A 19,005-nucleotide genomic window follows, 5' to 3' on the forward strand; every position below is an offset into this window, starting at 1 on the left:
AAAGAAAGCTTTTAATTAAAGAAAGAAAAAAGTAAAAATTATCTCTCTAAAATCAGGATGGTAAATGCTTACAGGGTATTCAGATTCATATAGACTAGAGGGACTTCCCCCGCACCCCCAGCCTGAGATTCAAAGTTACAGCAAACAGAGGTAAAAATCCTTCCAGCAAAATACACATTTACAAGTTAAGAAAACAAACATAAGACTAATCCGCCTTGCCTGGCTAGTACTTACTATTTTGAAACATAAGAGATTGATTCAGAAAGATTGAAGAAAACCTGGGTATACATCTGGTCCCTCTTAGCCCCAAGAGCGAACAATGAACAAAACAAACAGCACAAACAAAGACTTCCTTCCGCCAAGATTTGGAAGTATCTTGTCCCCCCATTGGTCCTCTGGTCAGGTGTCAGCCAGGTTCACTGAGCTTCTTAACCCTTTACAATTAAAAGAGACATTAATCCTTAACCATCTGTTTATGCAATATGCTTTAGGAAAACTCAAGTTATGCTTTCATCAATCTGGGTGAAATTTAATGCCTTGTGATATACAGGAGGTCAGACTAGATCTAATTGTCCCTTCTGCTCATAAACTCTATGAATCTATGGCTTTCCTATGTGGACCCTGAGCAAGTCATTTAGGGACAATGAGTCTGTTACATTTACTCAAGCTTCCTACTTTCTTACTCCAAAAACAGTCTCACTGAAGGCAATGAGTTAGTCAAGGGGTCAAGTACTACTCACTGTGAATAGCTGTTCACTTCCCCATAACTCTGTACCACTGTATAAAATGAAAATAATACTTCCCTGCTTCAAAGAGAGGTTGTGAGGATGCATTAATGCTTTTGAGGTTCTCAGTTACTATAGTGATGGAGGCTGTAGAAGCACATAGGCCCCAATTCAGGAGAGCATTTAAGCATGAGTCTAAGTACTTTCCTTTTTCCCTAGAAAAACCAGACAGACACACAGGCAGAGATTAGGTTATGTGAAGATAAAGGATCAGACAGGAGCTCTGTGGCAAGACCAACAATAGAAATCAGATCACCTGACTTCCCTAGGTGTGCTTGTATTTATATACAAGTATTCTGAACATAGCCTGGAAGTGATCTGAAATCCTGTGGAAAACATATGTGCAGATTCACAATTGTCCTTCATCATGCAGTACTTCAAATTGTGTTTCAGAGCAGTGGGTAAGGGAGGTTTTGCACCTAGTGAATATTTTATTACTATGCATCTAGCACCAAGTTCATAATTGGCATAAGGAAATAGAACTCTTACTGACTTCAGTGGGTGATTTACTTGCTTATCGGGGGGCTGAATTTGTCCTCTAGAGTTCCAGAAACTCACTTTTCCAATATTCCACTTTACTGGCTTCAGTGGAAGTTGTGCACTAATTACTGTAAGAGACAAAAACAGAGTGAGACTTGCATTATTTAAAATACCAACTGCGATAGTTTCATGAGTGTTTTTGTGGGGGTGGGGCCCTAGGGATCTTTCTAGCCTCCAGCAAGAAGCCTGAGAGACAACAAAACATCAGAATAAACAACAGTCTCTCTTTCCGACTTCCTCGGAAACAGTAACTTGTTCTGGATGGCTGTCCTGCTATGTCTATTTCTATCTCTTTCAACTGGGTCATGAAAAAAATTATGTAGGCATTTCTAGCACTTTGGTTTATTAATACGGCTTGCTGTAAAGAATCTGTTTCTCATTTGATCAGGGCAGTCTCTTTATATCTTGCATCTTTCAGAACCTAAATGTCTGACACAAAGCATTTTATCCTTTTTCTACCCAAAATGGGCACAAAAAAAACCCCTTTTCAATAAAGGTTCACAAACAATTTTCTCCTGATATTCTATTTGCTAAGTTCATTGTGATAGTGTCACTAGATTTAAGACAGAGTGAAATCCTGGCCCCGTTTAAATCAATGGCAAAACTCATATTGACTTCAGTGAGTTCAGCATTTCAGCCCTACTGTACTAAACTTGTTCTATGCTGTGACTGCAAGGACTAGTGCTGAGAAATAAGATTAATGTCCCATGGGAAATTCTGATAATTCAACATTTCTTTTTATTCAAATACGGGTGAAACATTGGAATATTTTAATTTTTCATAGAAGAAAGATTCTGAACAATTTTGATTCTGAAAAGTCAAAACATTTAGTTATGACACTTCCGATAAAATAAAGCATTTCAGCATTCCAAATAGAAATTATTCCCTTCAGTAAATGCTTCATTTGAGTCAGTTCAGAATTAATCTACATTTCCCTTTTAACTGACACACCCCCCCATTACAGTTGTAGTTCAGGAACTTAATTCCCTCTCTCCCCACCACCACCATTCTATGGACTGAGTCCTAGCAGGACTATATATCCCGTGATGCACCACCTAGCTTTGTCAGAGGGGAGTTTGCATTGAATTATGAGAAATGTAGTCTTCCAAGAACCCTGGCCTGTAAAAGAGAATTGGGACCAGAATTACAACTTCCATGAGGCAATGTACCGCAATAGGCAGTGCAGTTAAATATTGATCTGACATGAAACACATGTTTTGGATCAGTTCAACAAAACAAAATGTTCCAATTCAGGCTGAACCAAGCCAAAGCAAAATATCATCTTTTGTTTTTTCTGCAAGAAAATCAAAAATATGCAGCAAAATTGAAATTTTGTACAAATTGTATTTTCTATCAGAAAATCATTCTGGTGAAAAATTCCCCACCAACTCGAAGTAATGTTTTTATAAAAAGGAAATGCTTTAACAGTACATGCTACTCCTGATTTCTGTGACATTATGCTAATATAGGGCCTTGTTCTACATGGTGCTGAGCTTCTATCACAGTATAATTCCAAAATAAAGTTTAATTATTTTAATTGGAATAAAAAACATGATTTTAAAATCATGCTTCAGGGATATGATCCAAAGCTTACTAAAGTCAAAATAAAGTCTCCAGGTAATTTCAGCAGGTGTTGGATTATGTGCGAAGTCAGCAGAAATGGCCAGGCACGAGTAAATGAATAGGAGTGGGGCGGGGGGAAGGCAGGGACTTCACCATACCAGGTATCATGTAGCCTTGACTCCTGTTTCTTTTTGGTTAAGGTTAGGGAGAGAGCTTGAGAATTACACACTTTGTAAACCACGTGATTAAGCCCATCCCTGTTCACTCAGCACTCAGGCATCCTTAGCAGACTACTCACATGAAGTTCAATAGTACTACTAATGTGCTTAACGTTAGGCACATGTGTAACTGCTTTGATGAACTGGAGCCTAACTGAGACTATAGGACAGGCATTATGAACAAACTACAAGATGCTTTCTGTTATCCAAAACTAAAAGACCTCAATTCTAGCCTAACAGCTGCAAGTTCCTTTATTCATGTTTATACAAGGAACTGTGTAACAGCTCTTTGTGTTGGATCCTATGCACAGAGGAAAAATAAAACAGCAGAAAAGGAGCAATATGACAGCTAGAGCAGTTTATGGGTATTTTGTCTAGCTTGTAAACAAAGAGCCAGATCCTGAGATTCGTTTTGAGTGCAGAACTCCCACTAAAATTCAAGTTTCGGTGTCTCATCCTCTTCTTAGTGTCTCTTTTTTTTCTTTTCTCTTTGTTTCCTTGAGTATGTTTCAGACCAGTTGTGCCTACTTGAAGAGTAAATTAGACAAAATGAGCCAAATTCTGCACTGACCTCCACTTCCATTGACCTCAAAGGGACTACATACATCATGCCTCTCCTGCTTTAGGTCCCTTCTTTCAAAAAGACTAGAACAACTAGTCATCTCATTTAAAGAAATACCAACACAGTAGGCCGGGGCAGGGAAACCATCTCTATCCAACAATCATGGAATTAAACAGATAATTCGTAAGTTCTATGCTCAGTCACTTATCAATTGATTCATCAACTGCACCCCCATCCCTCACCTGTCTGTGAGCCCATGCCTTGCTGTGAAAACCTCACCTTTCAGGGGTTGGCCCACCAATAGGAGAAGCTCCAGCAGGGCTCCTCCACTACAGGCCCACTGCTAGGGAACCAGAGGGGTAGCCAAGCAGTCTCATCCCTAGAATCGACTTTTGTGACTTCTGAACAGTTGGCCCTGTCTCACCTGCACATGTTGGGGACTCTGCAAGATCTGGAACCTAAAATGCCTCCTTCTGCAAGGGTAAATCCTACTGGTAGAAAAATATTGAGGAAACTGTTTCCCATGGCCCTCTCCTGGAGGAGGGGATACTCTGGCCCAATAATAATAATTGCAAGAAGTGTAAGCCAGTGAAGAATTTAGCCCACTGTCCTTTTCATAACTCTTCTTATGAGTATAACTCTTTCCTTGCTGGTGAATATACCTGCAGCTCAAGGAGTTTATCGAGATAAGGAACATGTGACCAACGATCATTGATCCTGATCTATCAAAGCACTACAGCGTGCACTCACTTAGGCAGGTGAATAGTTCCACTGAAGTCACTGGGACAACTCACCTCGTTAATTATGCACATGGTAAAGTGCTTTGCTGAATCTGGGTTGTAGAGATTGTGAATTGGTTTGACCACATGAAGGGTGAAATCCTGGCTCCATTGAAGTCAAGTGAGGGCATTGCCTTGGCTTCAGTGGGGCCAGGTTCTCACCCATTGTAACTATGTTTAATATTTGTAGTGAACATTTCATGTTGTTAGGCTAACAGTCCCAAGACTAGTATAGCTGCACCTTCAGATACAGTATGGCAATAAGGTTATTTCCCTCCTTCCCCGCCCTCCCCCCAATTCCCTACTTGTTTGGTTCTGACTACAGGTAATTGTTTTGTTCTTAGAGCAATTTAGTCCTGAAAACACTTTTCCAAAATATATTTACATTTTCTTTAGGGTTTTGAGTCGCTGCTACTTTAATAGAAAGTGTTAGTGACAAGTACACCTGTACACCATTTTAGGTAATGCCATTAAATGCAGCAGTGCCAAGTTAGCAAGCATGTAATTTCCTAAGGCAAATAGATGTGTATGTTCTTTTTCAGACTGGATGATTATGTTGCACTCTGTAAAGACATTTTAGATCAGTAAGAATGTCTCCTCAGGGAATCATAGTGATAACTACTTTTGACAAGTAGTAATAACGGAAGTTTAGTCCAACCATGAAATGAGACTCATGCTGCAGCTGGGCTTACTGGTAGTGGACTGCAGGGGCACTATAATTATATATCATTCCTCTTAGTGATGGCACATCTGCCTTCACTCGGTGTGTACTTGTGAATTCAAAATTGGCTGTTGCATAGTGTCATGCAAAAAAGCAGGGTACTGATTTGAAAGGTTCAAACAAGAGGATTCTTTTAACCTACTAGTAGCTGAGATTAAAATCACACCTTGAAGTAATTACATTTACTGTACAGGCACTGTCAGAAATACAAAAAAAGATGTTCACAAAGCCTGTGTGTTTGACTGTATTGATTTACATTATTGGTATCCAAGTGCTAGCACATAGCAATCAACTTGGTCATTAAAAGGAGTTATAGAGAGCCAGAAAAAAAACCCATCGTAATATTTCAGTGTGAGCCTTTGCTATCATTATAACATTCTTTCAGTAGGTGATGACACTGAACCATCAAAAGTAATCATTATATATTGACATAACACCATGGTGCGGCAATGTTCTTCCTTCTACAGAATAACTTTGTCCATCCAGTATTACAGTGGACATCATTAAAAGTGAATGCTTATCAACAGTTACCCTATAACAATGGCTGAGAGAGTGAAATTACTTCTTGTTCTTACAACAGGAAGTAAAGGCCTGCCCCAAAGCTCATGGAAGTCAATGAAAAGACTTGCATTAATCCTTAGCTTTGTATCATAGAATATTAGGGTTGGAAGAGGCCTCAGGAGCTCATCTAGTCCAACCCTCTGCTCAAAGCAGGACCAACACCAACCAAATCATCCCAGCCAGGGCTTTGTCAAGACGGGCCTTAAAAACCTCTAGGGGTGGAGATTCCTCCACCTCCCTAGGTAACCCATTCCACTGCTTCACCACCCTCCTAGTAAAATAATGTTCCCTAATATCCAACCTAGACCTCTCTCACTGCAACTTGGGATCATTGCTTCTTGTTTTGTCATCTGCCACCACTGAGAACAGCCTAGCTCCATCCTCTGTGGAACCCCCCTTCAGGTAGTTGAAGGCTGCTATCAAATCCCCCCTCACTCTTCTCTTCTGCAGATTAAATAACCCCAGTTCCCTCATCCTCTCCTCGTAAGTCATGTGCCCCAACCCCCTAATCATTTCCATTGCCCTCCGCTGGACTCTCTCCAATTTGTCCACAGCCCTTCTGTAGTGGGGGGCCCAAAACTGGACACAATACTCCAGATGAGGCCTCACCAGTGCCAAATAGAGGGGAATAATCACTTCCCTCGATCTGCTGGCAATGCTCCTACTAATACAGCCCAAAATACCATTGGCCTTCTTAGCAACAAGGGCACACTGCTGACTGATATCCAGCTTTTCATCAACTGTAATCCCCAGGTCCTTTCCCGGCTCACTGCTGCTTAGACAGTCGACTCCCCAGCCTGTAGCGGTGCATGGGATTCTTACTTTCGAAGTGCAGGAATCTGCACTTGTCCTTGTTGAACCTCATCAGATTTCTTTTAGCCCAATCCTCCAATTTGTCTAGGTCACTCTGGACCCTATACCTACCCTCCAGCCTATCTACCTCTCTCCCCAGCTTAGTGTCATCTGCAAACTTGCTGAGAGTGCAACTCATCCCATCATCCAGATCATTATTAAATATGTTGAAGAAAACTGGCCCCAGGACCAACCCCGGGGCACTCCGCTTGATACAGGCTGCCAACTAAACATCAAGCCATTGATCACTGCCTGTTGAACCCGACAATATAGCCAGCTTTCTATCCACCTTATAGTCAATCACCAAATCCCTACTACTTTAACTTGCTGGCAAGAATACTGTGGGAGACTATCAAAAGCTTTGCTAAAGTTAAGATATATCACATCCACCACTTTCCCCATATCCACAGAGCCAGTTATCTCATCATAGAATGGCCTCCAGTCTTGATCTAAAGACATTAAGAAAGGCAGACTCCACCATTTCCTTTGGTAGTTAGTTCCAATGGTTAATCATTCATGGTTGAGAATGTAGTGACTAATTTCTAATTGAATTTGTCTGGCTTCAGCTAGGTCCTTGTTATGCCTTTCTCTGTTAAACTGAAGAGCCCTTTAGTATCTTGTATTTTCTCCTCATGAAGGTCCTTATCTAAGGTGATCAACTCAGCTCTCAATCATCTCTTTGATAAGATAAACAGACTGAGTTCTTTAAGTTTCTCATTGACAGCCCTTTTTAGTTTTATTTTTCAGCCATCAAACCATTTTAGTAGCCGTTTTCTGCAGACTCTCCAAAATATCAAGGTTCTCTTAAATTGTGAATACTGAAGCTGCACACAGCATTCCAGTATCTGCTCACCAATGCTGTATTTTCCTTTCAGGTCACAGTAAGCGGAAATAGCTCCAATAAAGGGAGGAACAGCAAGGGGTAATAGGTCAGAATTAAAATTTGACTAGTTCTAGGCTTTTTCATTTAGGTTTTTGTGTGTGTGTATGTGGTGGTGGTGGTGGTGTTTTTTAACTGTCCTATACCAGGTGTAAAGATGGTCCTAGATTACAACCACCATTGTCTAATTTCCTTTCTTTTAGACATTTGGCTTTTTTTTTTTAATTTATTTTTGTGACTACAGTGTTCTCATAATATTACTTTAAATGACTGCATAGCTATTTACAACTGTCATTCTATCTTAATGTTTTTGTTTTGTTTTTTAAAGGAGTATCTTAATGAAGTTTTAGGACTAAAACTAAACACATTTATTTTGCATTTGTTTTTTTTTCCCTAGTTCATTATATGGTAAATAGCTATAGAATAAATACAAGCTTAGATGCAAACTAGAAAAAATGTCTAATACAGCAAAAGTATCCTTTACGTGAGTATGTTTAGGCCAAATTAGGAGGTAATTATGATTTTTTTTAATGGGTGTGAACAATGAGAGTGATTTTTCTAGGCAATGAGTCTGTGTGTTATTCAGACTTAGAACCACATAAAGCTAAATTTTCTGAAGAAGCTATAGACTTTTACTGGTGCTGGAATGCTTGTAAAAATCCATACAGGAAGCACAATTTTTCATTTAAAAATAAATAAGTACTGAATAGCCTGCAGTAAACATACCTAAAGTCAATGGAGTAATTAAAAAATAAGAAAACGATTATATCTTGATAAGCTGAAATAAATAGATTTATACAAGACAAAGCATGAAACTGCTAAGAAACAGTTTATTCAATGTATTAGATAGGCCAGACTACAGCTTCATTCATGCATAGGCCACAGGTTCGTTGTGCATACAAACTGCATACATATGGTGGAGAGTGTCAAATTCAGGATTTCCTGAACCATGAGCTAAATTATGTGTTAATTATTACTACTAGTAGTATTTATATGGCACCAAGAGTGTGGTTTAGTTCATTGGAGACACATAAGAATGTGGAGCTTGTATGCTGAGCTTGAGTTCAGCAATTGAGTCCAAACAAATAGTCCTTTGCACTCACGTAAATGCAGTTAGACAAAGGAGGAGTTTTGGATGCAACAATCAAAGGAGATCAGATTGAGGAAAAGAATCTCTATTCAGGAATGCACTTAAGCACAATTCTAACTTTAAATATGCTTATAGGATGTTCTAAATAAGGATAAACTTAATCATGTGCTTAGGTGCTTTTCTGAATTAAGGCCTGACTGAGCAATGGAGCTTAGCATGTAAATTTTGGTGCTGTATCTTTTTATATAATAATGGGTGAAATTATGGATGAGGAATGGGTAAAATCATTAGCAGAGTGGGTCAGAACAGAAGGAAGAAGAAGCGGTGATGAGAGACAAAAGTGTAAAAGACAGAATAATCATGCTACTTGAACAGAATGGGCTTGAGGGGGGGACTGCTGACTAGGCTAAAATGAGTCACTCTAGTAGCTCAAACAATAGAGAAAATGTGTGTAGATCTGAAGAACATTTGTTTAGAATGGAGTAGCAATGACCTCCAGAAGTCAATTCATCTGTCACTCGCTGCAGAATATTACTTAACATCAGTTTCTTTACATGAGCTGGTCTTCTGTTTGCACTTTGCACTGCAGTATTAAACAAATTGAGATATTCCTGCAGTTCAAGAAATGTCAAGAGATCTCTTCTTTGATTTTTGAGGAGTGTTTCTTTGGTTTTGCATGCATAAATATTATTAATCTAAGAGGTTTATTATTCAGCTGAAAAAATACTAACAATAAAAGCACCCCAAAGCCATATAATATATGTGAGAGACTTGAATAGAGTTGGTTTGAATGGGAGAGATTTGTACACTGTAGTTAAAAGCATTGCCTGTGTGTTAGAGAACTGTTCTGGATACAAGGCAATAAATAGAATAACTTACAAGACCTTTTCCATCTCTAACATTAATGATCCTATGAAGCAGTCTTATTTACAAAGAAGATAAATTAAGGAGTGAGCATCAAAAGTATCCCCAAGAGATCATAAAAGAAGAGAAGTAACTAAAAGTTACAAGATCGCAAGACAAAAGTGGGGATGGATTATTTATGTTCCTTACTGCATTAAGTGTTTTATTTCTGGGACATCTTAAAGTTGAGTGACTCATCTTTAGAAAAAAAAGGTTTTCTCCTTTTTAGCTTGTTTGAGTCTCATGAAGAAGTTCTACTTTATATGAAGTATCAGGATTTAAAAATTTTCTATTGACGTCAATTAACATGATGATTGTTTTTGTCTATTCTGAATGTTGTAAAGTCTATTCTTCTTCAGATAAATCATCTAAAGTCTTAGCTATTTGAAACCCAAGATATAACTAAAAGGATCTTCCAAAAGAATACTTGAGAATATTTATGACACTGATTAACAGCCAAAGTTAATTCCCCTCCCCCCAGTCTTAAGGTACCTGGTGTGCAATGAACACAGGACACAATGCACAACCAGAGCTATCCGAACCAGGGCATAAGAAGTCCCAGTCACCTTGTTCAGAAGTCATTATAACATTTCCATATGTTTGTTTTTCAATTTGGCTATTGTTTCCTCTTATGACACCAGCTTAAATCCACAAAATAACACTGGTGTATGAAATGTACACAGGAGTTGGGAGTAATATTGTGTCCTAATAATATCAACAGCTGTCTTCCAACATTTCACAGTGTAATAATGAACCCATTTGGAGAGAGGAAAAAAAAAAGAGTTGAACATACACAAATGACAAATTCAATGTGACCATCAGGCAATCCATTAGATCGCCATAATGCTCACAGCTGGAAATGTGTTGAGAGATGGCATTTGATATCATCATTGTTAGCTTTCATATAATGCAATATTTATTACAGTAAGAGAGGAGGGGAGTATTTTTAGCTGCATCTTGAGTAACTTATCTCCATGGCAACCCCTTACTTGCCTGCACTGTTGCTGTTACATAGAATGTTGTCACATTAATAATAAATGTGACACATCTAACACATTTAGCTGCTGATTGGCTTACAGTCATGGATTTTTATTGTTTTAGTTGCAAGATTTGCAAATCTTAGAGTTTATAAGAAACAAAATGAATGAAACCTGCTTAAAACACATTGCCTTGGAATTATGTTAACTCACTGAGATTTCAGCAATATTTGTAATGTCTTGTTTGTGTGTGGGTTTTAGTGCCATTTTAAGATGCTATGGAAGTCAATGATCAAATGCTGTTAGGAACCTGGCAGGTGTGTAATAACTTTATTTAATAGATTTGTAAGGATAAAGAAATGTCATGTATGTAAAATTGTTTGAGGAACCTCAGTGACATATTTGAGAAATGGCACTTTCAGTAACAGAACCTAGACATGAGCAGAACTCCAAGTGAGACCCCACGCTTCCCAATCATCCACTCAGTTACATTTAAAAAACACAACAAATGCTTGGTTATTATATTTGGATATAAAATTTTGTAACTGCTAGTTACAAAAATAAAAAGTCAAGAAAGAATGTACATTGGACTTCAAGTTAAAATGGTCATGACTTCTCTTGCCAGAGTTTCAGCTCTGAGCCATTCCATCCCATTTGCTTGCAGAAGTTCATGTATTAAGACTTGGATTTCACCTGTTTGGCTTTCTGTACAGAACAAGTTAGAGCTGCTTCTACTGATCTTAAATTCCACTAAATGTTATAAACCATCCCAAGTATGGTAACTATTGGTTCTTACAAAAACACACTGTGTGATATTTGAGTCATATAGAAAGAAAAAATCAGGGATAAGCAAGGGCAATTTTGTAAGAATCTAAATGAAAGTTTGCTTGTAAGAGGTAGAAAGACAAAGTCAAACCAGTAAAGAAATGGGTGGAACTTTCTAGAAAGATTATAATGTATATTACAGCCAATAGATATCAATAGATCATCAGTCCAGAATGACATAAGGATCCAGTCTTGCAAACGTTTAATTCCATTCTTTTCACTAGGATTATGCATGTGGACTGGTGTAAATAGTCACATCTCACATCCGCTTCCTCTGCTCCTATCTGTCTCTGGAGGAAATCTCAGAAAACAATGGAAGTTCAACACCCACATTGAATCGGATCCCCACAACCCACCATTGCCTGTTTATCACTTTTGACTCCAGCCCTTGCCAATCTCTCCATTAATCACCTCAATTCTAATTCCAGCCACCATACTAATTTACCTTGGTCTCTCCTTCCCCCACCCCACCATTCCTCACTCTCACCATGAACATCTCCTTTTTCCTCTGGCTTATTCCCTACTGCCCTTGAATCCTCATACTAAAAAAAAAAAAAACCTCTTGAGCCAACCCTCTCTCTCCCTCTGTTGTCCTATCCTTCACCTTCACATTTAACATTTACAACTGTTGCATTAGCTCCCTCCCATCTGCTCACTCAGGGAGTCACTCCAATCTGTGTTTCACTCCATTCCACTGAAACCACTCCCACTAAAGGCTTGAAGAACCAATTCCTGGCAAACTCTGAAGGCCTAGTTTTGATCCTTCTTGGTCTTCCTGTTACCTTTGATACAATGGATCACTCCCATCTTCCTTGCAGTTATCCCTTGGCTTCTTTTTTCATTTGTTTGCCCTAGTAATGTACAAACCCAAAGGCTTAAGGGCTCATTTTAGTCTCAGCGAGCCCCGCCCCACCACACCTGCAGCAAATGCTCCATCTGCTGAAGGAATTTAAAGGCATTGAATTAGTTCAGTAGATGAGCAGATCTGCAGCCCATAGCTAGAGCAGCATGAAACCTAAAGGCTCTGATGCAGCTGCCCAAAGGGGCCCTTCGTGAGGGAAAAGAGGACCCTCCACAGATACAAGCAGAGAGGGAATTATCTTGTAGCCCTGGACAGTGGCAACTCCCTCGTTTCTTTTTATTTGGATTTTTCCACCAGGCCAAGGCCTTAGACTGAGGTGACCCCAGGGGGGGAGACGAGAGGAAGAGGCCCAGGGAGGACAGCCTTAAGTAGCCTTGGTTGCCAGGTTACTGGTATCCCAAAGGGCCCTGGAACGGACGCTGGTGGAATGGGAGGGCTTGGGTTCCCCTCCCCACAATTCCCTTGGCAGTCCGGGGTTGTGTTCATGACCACTAGGCCACGACTTCTGAACCAGACCCTGAGTGGAGACCATTACAGTTCTCCTAAATGTCTGACCATTTTCTGGCATCATATAGCACTGGTCTGCATCTCTGACTTGATCTCCTTCCATGTGCCTTCTAAAAACCTGTGCCCTTCAACAAGACAAAAAAAAAAATAAAAGACACTAGTAAGTTTACATAATTGTCCAGCTTTAAAAGAAAAATACTCAACTATTAATGAAGTAACAAAAAAAAGTAAATAACGATGATTCATTAAGATTAAATTATTTAACATGTATAACAAGTTTTAATGTCAGAATTTTCACCCATTAACTCCAAATCAATATCATAGCATTGGTGTCTAGATGCTATAATTAAGAGTGTTAAATAATTCTAATAAACATAGATTCTTGAAAGTGGGATTTAATAACTTCTGAGCTCTGCAATCAATGGGAGGCTTCCCTTTAACTTCAGGGGACTTTGGATCAAGCCCTTAGTGATAAGGTTGGAAGCCAGCAAAAAGATTCTTAGCCTAGACAGCAATTTTTGTTGTAAAAGGGGGGAAAACACAAATCTTTCTAATTATTTTTGTCTAAACATAAGCAAAAAACAATTGTCTTGAGGAAAATAAATTGATGACATTTATAAAGGAGCTAATAATACCGAAAGCCTAAGCTAGTGAACACTTGCAACACTAGTATTAATGCAGTTCTTTGGAAAATCCTGATTCCCAGGAATTGAGGATTAATTTGAGATCTTCTGTGATTTGGGCCAGGGTTCACTGTCAAGACAGACTTCTTACTAGTCTTATCTTTGATAGAAAGACATGGCAGATCCTTGGAATCCAATATTTCTTGTATTTCGGGCCTATGCTGTGTTCAAGACCTAACTCCTGGTGCTTCAAGTTTCTATAGTGAATTTGTTTTTGAATATTGGAACCCGTTTGGCAGATTCTGCAGAGAGGTGAAGAAATGAACATGGAGACTAAATGATCCTCTCACACCAAGGGGTATTGCTTCACCTTTATCTGAAGGGATGATTGGCCAAGAAGTGTGGCTGTTTTATACGCATTTTGCACAGTTGCAATTAACAACACAAAGTTCAAGGCAGTGAAGAGTCAAAGTGGAAGTGCTAAGCTAAAAGTTCACAAAATGGAGTGAGGAGGGGAAATCTCTCTACACACTTTTGATCCTCATTGTTTATCTGCTTAGGGCAGCCAGAATTTGTCTGCTTGGGGTGCTACATTTTGAAAAGCAGAAAGGTGAGTTACTAATTGAATAGCTAATGTTTCAAAAGTTCTATGAATATGAAAATTGTTGTATAACTGTTCTTTTTAGGCTGATTAGAACCTTCCCATTCATGGTCCCTCTCTGCTGGATATAGAGCTACATCAAGAGTTCTCAAACTGGGGGTTGTGACCCCTCGGGGTCATAAGGTTACTACACGGTGGGGGGGAGCTGTCAGCCTCCAACCCAAACCCTGCTGCGCCTCCAGCATTTATAATACTGTTAAATCTGTAAAAACATGTTTTTAATTTATAAAGAATGGTCTCACTCCAAAGGCTGTGTGAAAGGAGTCACCAGTATAAAAGTTTGAGAACCTCTGAGATACAGTCAGTAAATTAACTGTTATTTTGATAATGAATCTTTCATGGATGGATTTATTAATAAGCACTACTGATGTAATCTGGAACCTCATGGGATGGGGGGAGCTATGTTATATTTAGCGTTTAGATGTTTGTGGGAAATTAACATAGCTGCCTCACTTTTAGACACTTGGGATCATGGGAGTCTTAAACAGCTAGACTTAAGGGAAGCAGCCTGTGTCATCAGGGCCTGGTCATATAACCATTGACTTCACTGGGGCCAGTATCTGGCACTCGGAGTTTAGGCTAAGCTTCTTGCTGAAAATAGGGATTCTTCCTCACTTCATATAAGATTCTCCCTCCATTATAAAAGGACTTCTTGTCTGTTTTCTGTTTGTGACAGGTTTCTGTGATGTTTATCCTGAAGTCGTGTCCCCCCCCCACCCCAAAAAAAAGCATCACTGTTTTTGAGGATACCCGAAATATAGCTGCCTTTATCATCCATGGAGATTTGTTTCTCAGTTTTATACTTAGAAAACTTAAAAGACTAAAAACAAAAATTTGTTCTGATGTAGTGTTTAGTGGATGTATTTCAGATATTCCCCATTGCAGTTGGGATTACATTTTATTTTGCAGGCAGCAGATCCTTTATTACAGATATAAAGTTACATGTTTGGAGATGCATTTGAGAAATGCTTCTACCCGTTCTCCCTACACTAAATGTCTTCCTTATTCATCTTAGAAGTAGTACACTGTGAAACAAATTAAATCCTTAGCAAAACCTCCATCAGATCATTTCTGAGAATGAAGTCTGGACAAGCAGCCTCTTTTCAGAATTACCTGACATTATTACACATGAAGAGCTCTGTGTAAGCTCAAAAGCTTGTCTCTCACTAACAGAAGTTAGTTCAATACAAGTTCAATACAAGATATTACCTCACTCACCTTGTCTCTCCATTATTTCACTAACTTCATTTGTTCCCACCAGTTTGAGGGCACAATTTTTGAACTTTATTTTTAGACTCACTTCTTGTCACTATTCTAATGAGCAACTTTAGATTCAGAAGGAAGTGACAGTCCTACCAGGTGACTGGCTGTTAATTTGTGAATTTCCAAGAACTCAAATCTTCCATGTGTCATTTCCTGTTCTCCTTGGGAATTTTCCCCTTGCGTATCTAATCCACACAGAAATGCTTGTAAAAACTAAACCAGTATGAGACAGATGCACTCGCACATACCTCACAATAAGACAAACATCCTCCGGTTCTTCACAGTCCAATTTATTTTTCACCTGCTCATTTAATGTACACCTGTCTCATGATAGCACTGCTCTTGGCTGCAGTAGGGATGATTCTGAGATTAAAAAACAGATTTATTTGCATAATTATTTCACAGGCACACAATAAAAACTGTTGTATGCTCAGTGAAATGCAGCTAAATAAAGAACTTAGGGGCACCGTGTATATCATTCTTTGTATATAATAATAGTTAGGTTTTGGCCCTAAATAAGTGTCTATAACAGACTTTCTGTGCAACCCTTTGACAGTCCACCCCAGGTAAGGAAGGGAAGATGTTGCAGGCTGCTGAACAGTCTGAGTTTTCACAGTGAATCTGAACAAAGATTTTTAGCACAAGTGTTTCTGTAATTGAAATAATGATAGGAGCCTACCCAGTGTTCAGATGGCCTTCAAACTAATACTTCCACCTGAGTGGCAAAGTAGTTTACCATTAGTATGCTGGGTTCCAATACAAACCAGCTCAAGTTGTATAGATTCATAGATTCATAGACTCTAGGACTGGAAGGGACCTCGAGAGGTCATCGAGTCCAGTCCCCTGCCCTCATGGCAGGACCAAATACTGTCTAGACCATCCCTAATAGACATTTATCTAACCTACTCTTAAATATCTCCAGAGATGGAGATTCCACAACTTCCCTAGGCAATCTATTCCAGTGTTTAACTACCCTGACAGTTAGAAACTTTTTCCTAATGTCCAACCTAAATCTCCCTTGCTGCAGTTTAAGCCCATTGCTTCTTGTTCTATCATTGGAGGCTAAGGTGAACAAGTTTTCTCCCTCCTCCTGATGACACCCTTTTAGATACCTGAAAACTGCTATCATGTCCCCTCTCAGTCTTCTCTTTTCCAAACTAAACAAACCCAATTCCTTCAGCCTTCCTTCATAGGTCATGTTCTCAAGACCTTTAATCATTCTTGTTGCTCTTCTCTGGACCCTCTCCAATTTCTCCACATCTTTCTTGAAATGCGGTGCCCAGAACTGGACACAATACTCCAGCTGAGGCCTGACCAGCGCAGAGTAAAGCGGAAGAATGACTCCTCGTGTCTTGTTTACAACACACCTGTTAATGCATCCCAGAATCACGTTTGCTTTTTTTGCAACAGTATCACACTGTTGACTCATATTAAGCTTGTGGTCTACTATGACCCCTAGATCTCTTTCTGCCATACTCCTTCCTAGACAGTCTCTTCCCATTCTGTATGTGTGAAACTGATTGTTCCTTCCTAAGTGGAGCACTTTGCATTTATCTTTATTGAACTTCATCCTGTTTACCTCAGACCATTTCTCCAATTTGTCCAGATCATTTTGAATTTTGACCCTGTCCTCCAAAGCAGTTGCAATCCCTCCCAGTTTGGTATCGTCCGCAAACTTAATAAGCGTACTTTCTATGCCAACATCTAAATCGTTGATGAAGATATTGAACAGAACTGGTCCCAAAACAGACCCCTGCGGAACCCCACTTGTTATACCTTTCCAGCAGGATTGGGAGCCATTAACAACTACCCTCTGAGTACGGTTATCCAGCCAATTATGCACCCACCTTATAGTAGCCCCATCTAAATTGTACTTTCCTAGTTTATCTATAAGAATATCATGCGAGACCGTATCAAATGCCTTACTAAAGTCTAGGTGTATCACATCCACTGCTTCTCCCTTATCCACAAGGCTCGTTATCCTATCAAAGAACGCTATCAGTTTAGTTTGACACGATTTGTTCTTTACAAATCCATGTTGGCTATTCCCTATCACCTTACCACCTTCCAAGTGTTTGCAGATGATTTCTTTAATTACCTGCTCCATTATCTTCCCTGGCACAGAAGTTAAACTAACTGGTCTGTAGTTTCCTGGGTTGTTTTTATTTCCCTTTTTATAGATGGGCACTATATTTGCCCCCTTCCAGTCTTCTGGAATCTCCCCCGTCTCCCATGATTTCCCAAAGATAATAGCTAGAGGCTCAGATACCTCTTCTATTAACTCCTTGAGTATTCTAGGATGCATTTCATCAGGCCCTGGTGACTTGCAGGCATCTAACTTTTCTAAGTGATTTTTTACTTGCTCTTTTTTTATTTTATCTTCTAAACCTACCCTCTTCCCGTAAGCATTCACTATATTAGACATTCCTTCAGACTTCTCAGTGAAGACCGAAACAAAGAAGTCATTAAGCATCTCTGCCATTTCCAAGTCTCCCGTTACTGTTTCCCCCTCCTCACTGAGCAGTGGGCCTACCCTGTCCTTGGTCTTCCTCTTGCTTCTAATGTATTGATAAAAAGTCTTCTTGTTTCCCTTTATTCCCATAGCTAGTTTGATTTCATTTTGTGCCTTTGCCTTTCTAATCTTGCCTCTGCATTCCTCTGTTATTTGCCTATATTCATCCTTTGTAATCTGACCTAGTTTCCATTTTTTATATGACGCCTTTTTATTTTGTAGGTCACGCAAGATCTCATGGTTAAGCCAAGGTGGTCTTTTGCCACATTTTCTGTCTTTCCTAACCATCGGAATAGCTTGCTTTTGGGCCCTTAATAGTGTTCCTTTGAAAAACTGCCAACTCTCCTCAGTTGTTTTTCCCCTCAGTCTTGATTCCCAGGGGACCTTACCTATCAGCTCTCTGAGCTTACCAAAATCTGCCTTCCTGAAATCCATTGTCTCTATTCTGCTGTACTCCCTTCTACCCTTCCTTAGAATTGCAAATTCTATGATTTCATGATCACTTTCACCCAAGCTTATTTCTACTTTCAAATTCTCAACAAGTTCCTCCCTATTTGTTAAAATCAAGTCTAGAACAGCTTCCCCCGTAGTAGCTTTTTCAACTTTCTGAAATAAAAAGTTGTCTGCAATGCAGTCCAGGAACTTATTGAAGAGTCTGTGCCCCGCAGTGTTATTTTCCCAACATATATCTGGATAGTTGAAGTCCCCCATCACCACCAAATCTTGGGCTTTGGATGATTTTGTTAGTTGTTTGAAAAAAGCCTCATTCACCTCTTCCACTTGATTAGGTGGCCTGTAGTAGACTCCCAACACGACATCACCCGTGTTTTTTACCCCTTTTAGCCTAACCCAGAGACTTTCAACACTTCCGTCTCCTATGTCCATCTCCAGCTCACTCCAAGTGTGTACATTTTTAATATATAAGGCAACACCTCCTCCCTTTTTCCCCTGTCTACCCTTCCTGAGCAAACTATACCCATCCACACCAACATTCCAGTCGTGTGTATTATCCCACCAAGTTTCAGTAATGCCAACAATGTCATAGTTGTATTTATTTATTAGCACTTCCAGTTCTTCCTGCTTATTACCCATACTTCTTGCATTTGTATATAGGCATCTAAGATACTGGTTTGATCTTGCCTCCTAGGTTTGCCCTGACCCTCCTTCCTCACTGCCATTATAGCCCGTGCTCCCTCCTGTTTCCAACCCATCTCCCAGGTCTTGTTCCCCACTTTCCTGTGGGGTTTGCTCATCTGTCCCCGTCGAACCTAGTTTAAAGCCCTCCTTACTAGGTTAGCCAGTCTGTGCGCAAATAAGGCCT

Source organism: Gopherus flavomarginatus, chromosome 10 (assembly GCF_025201925.1).
Source record: "Gopherus flavomarginatus isolate rGopFla2 chromosome 10, rGopFla2.mat.asm, whole genome shotgun sequence".
NCBI classification, from domain to species: Eukaryota; Metazoa; Chordata; order Testudines; family Testudinidae; genus Gopherus; species Gopherus flavomarginatus.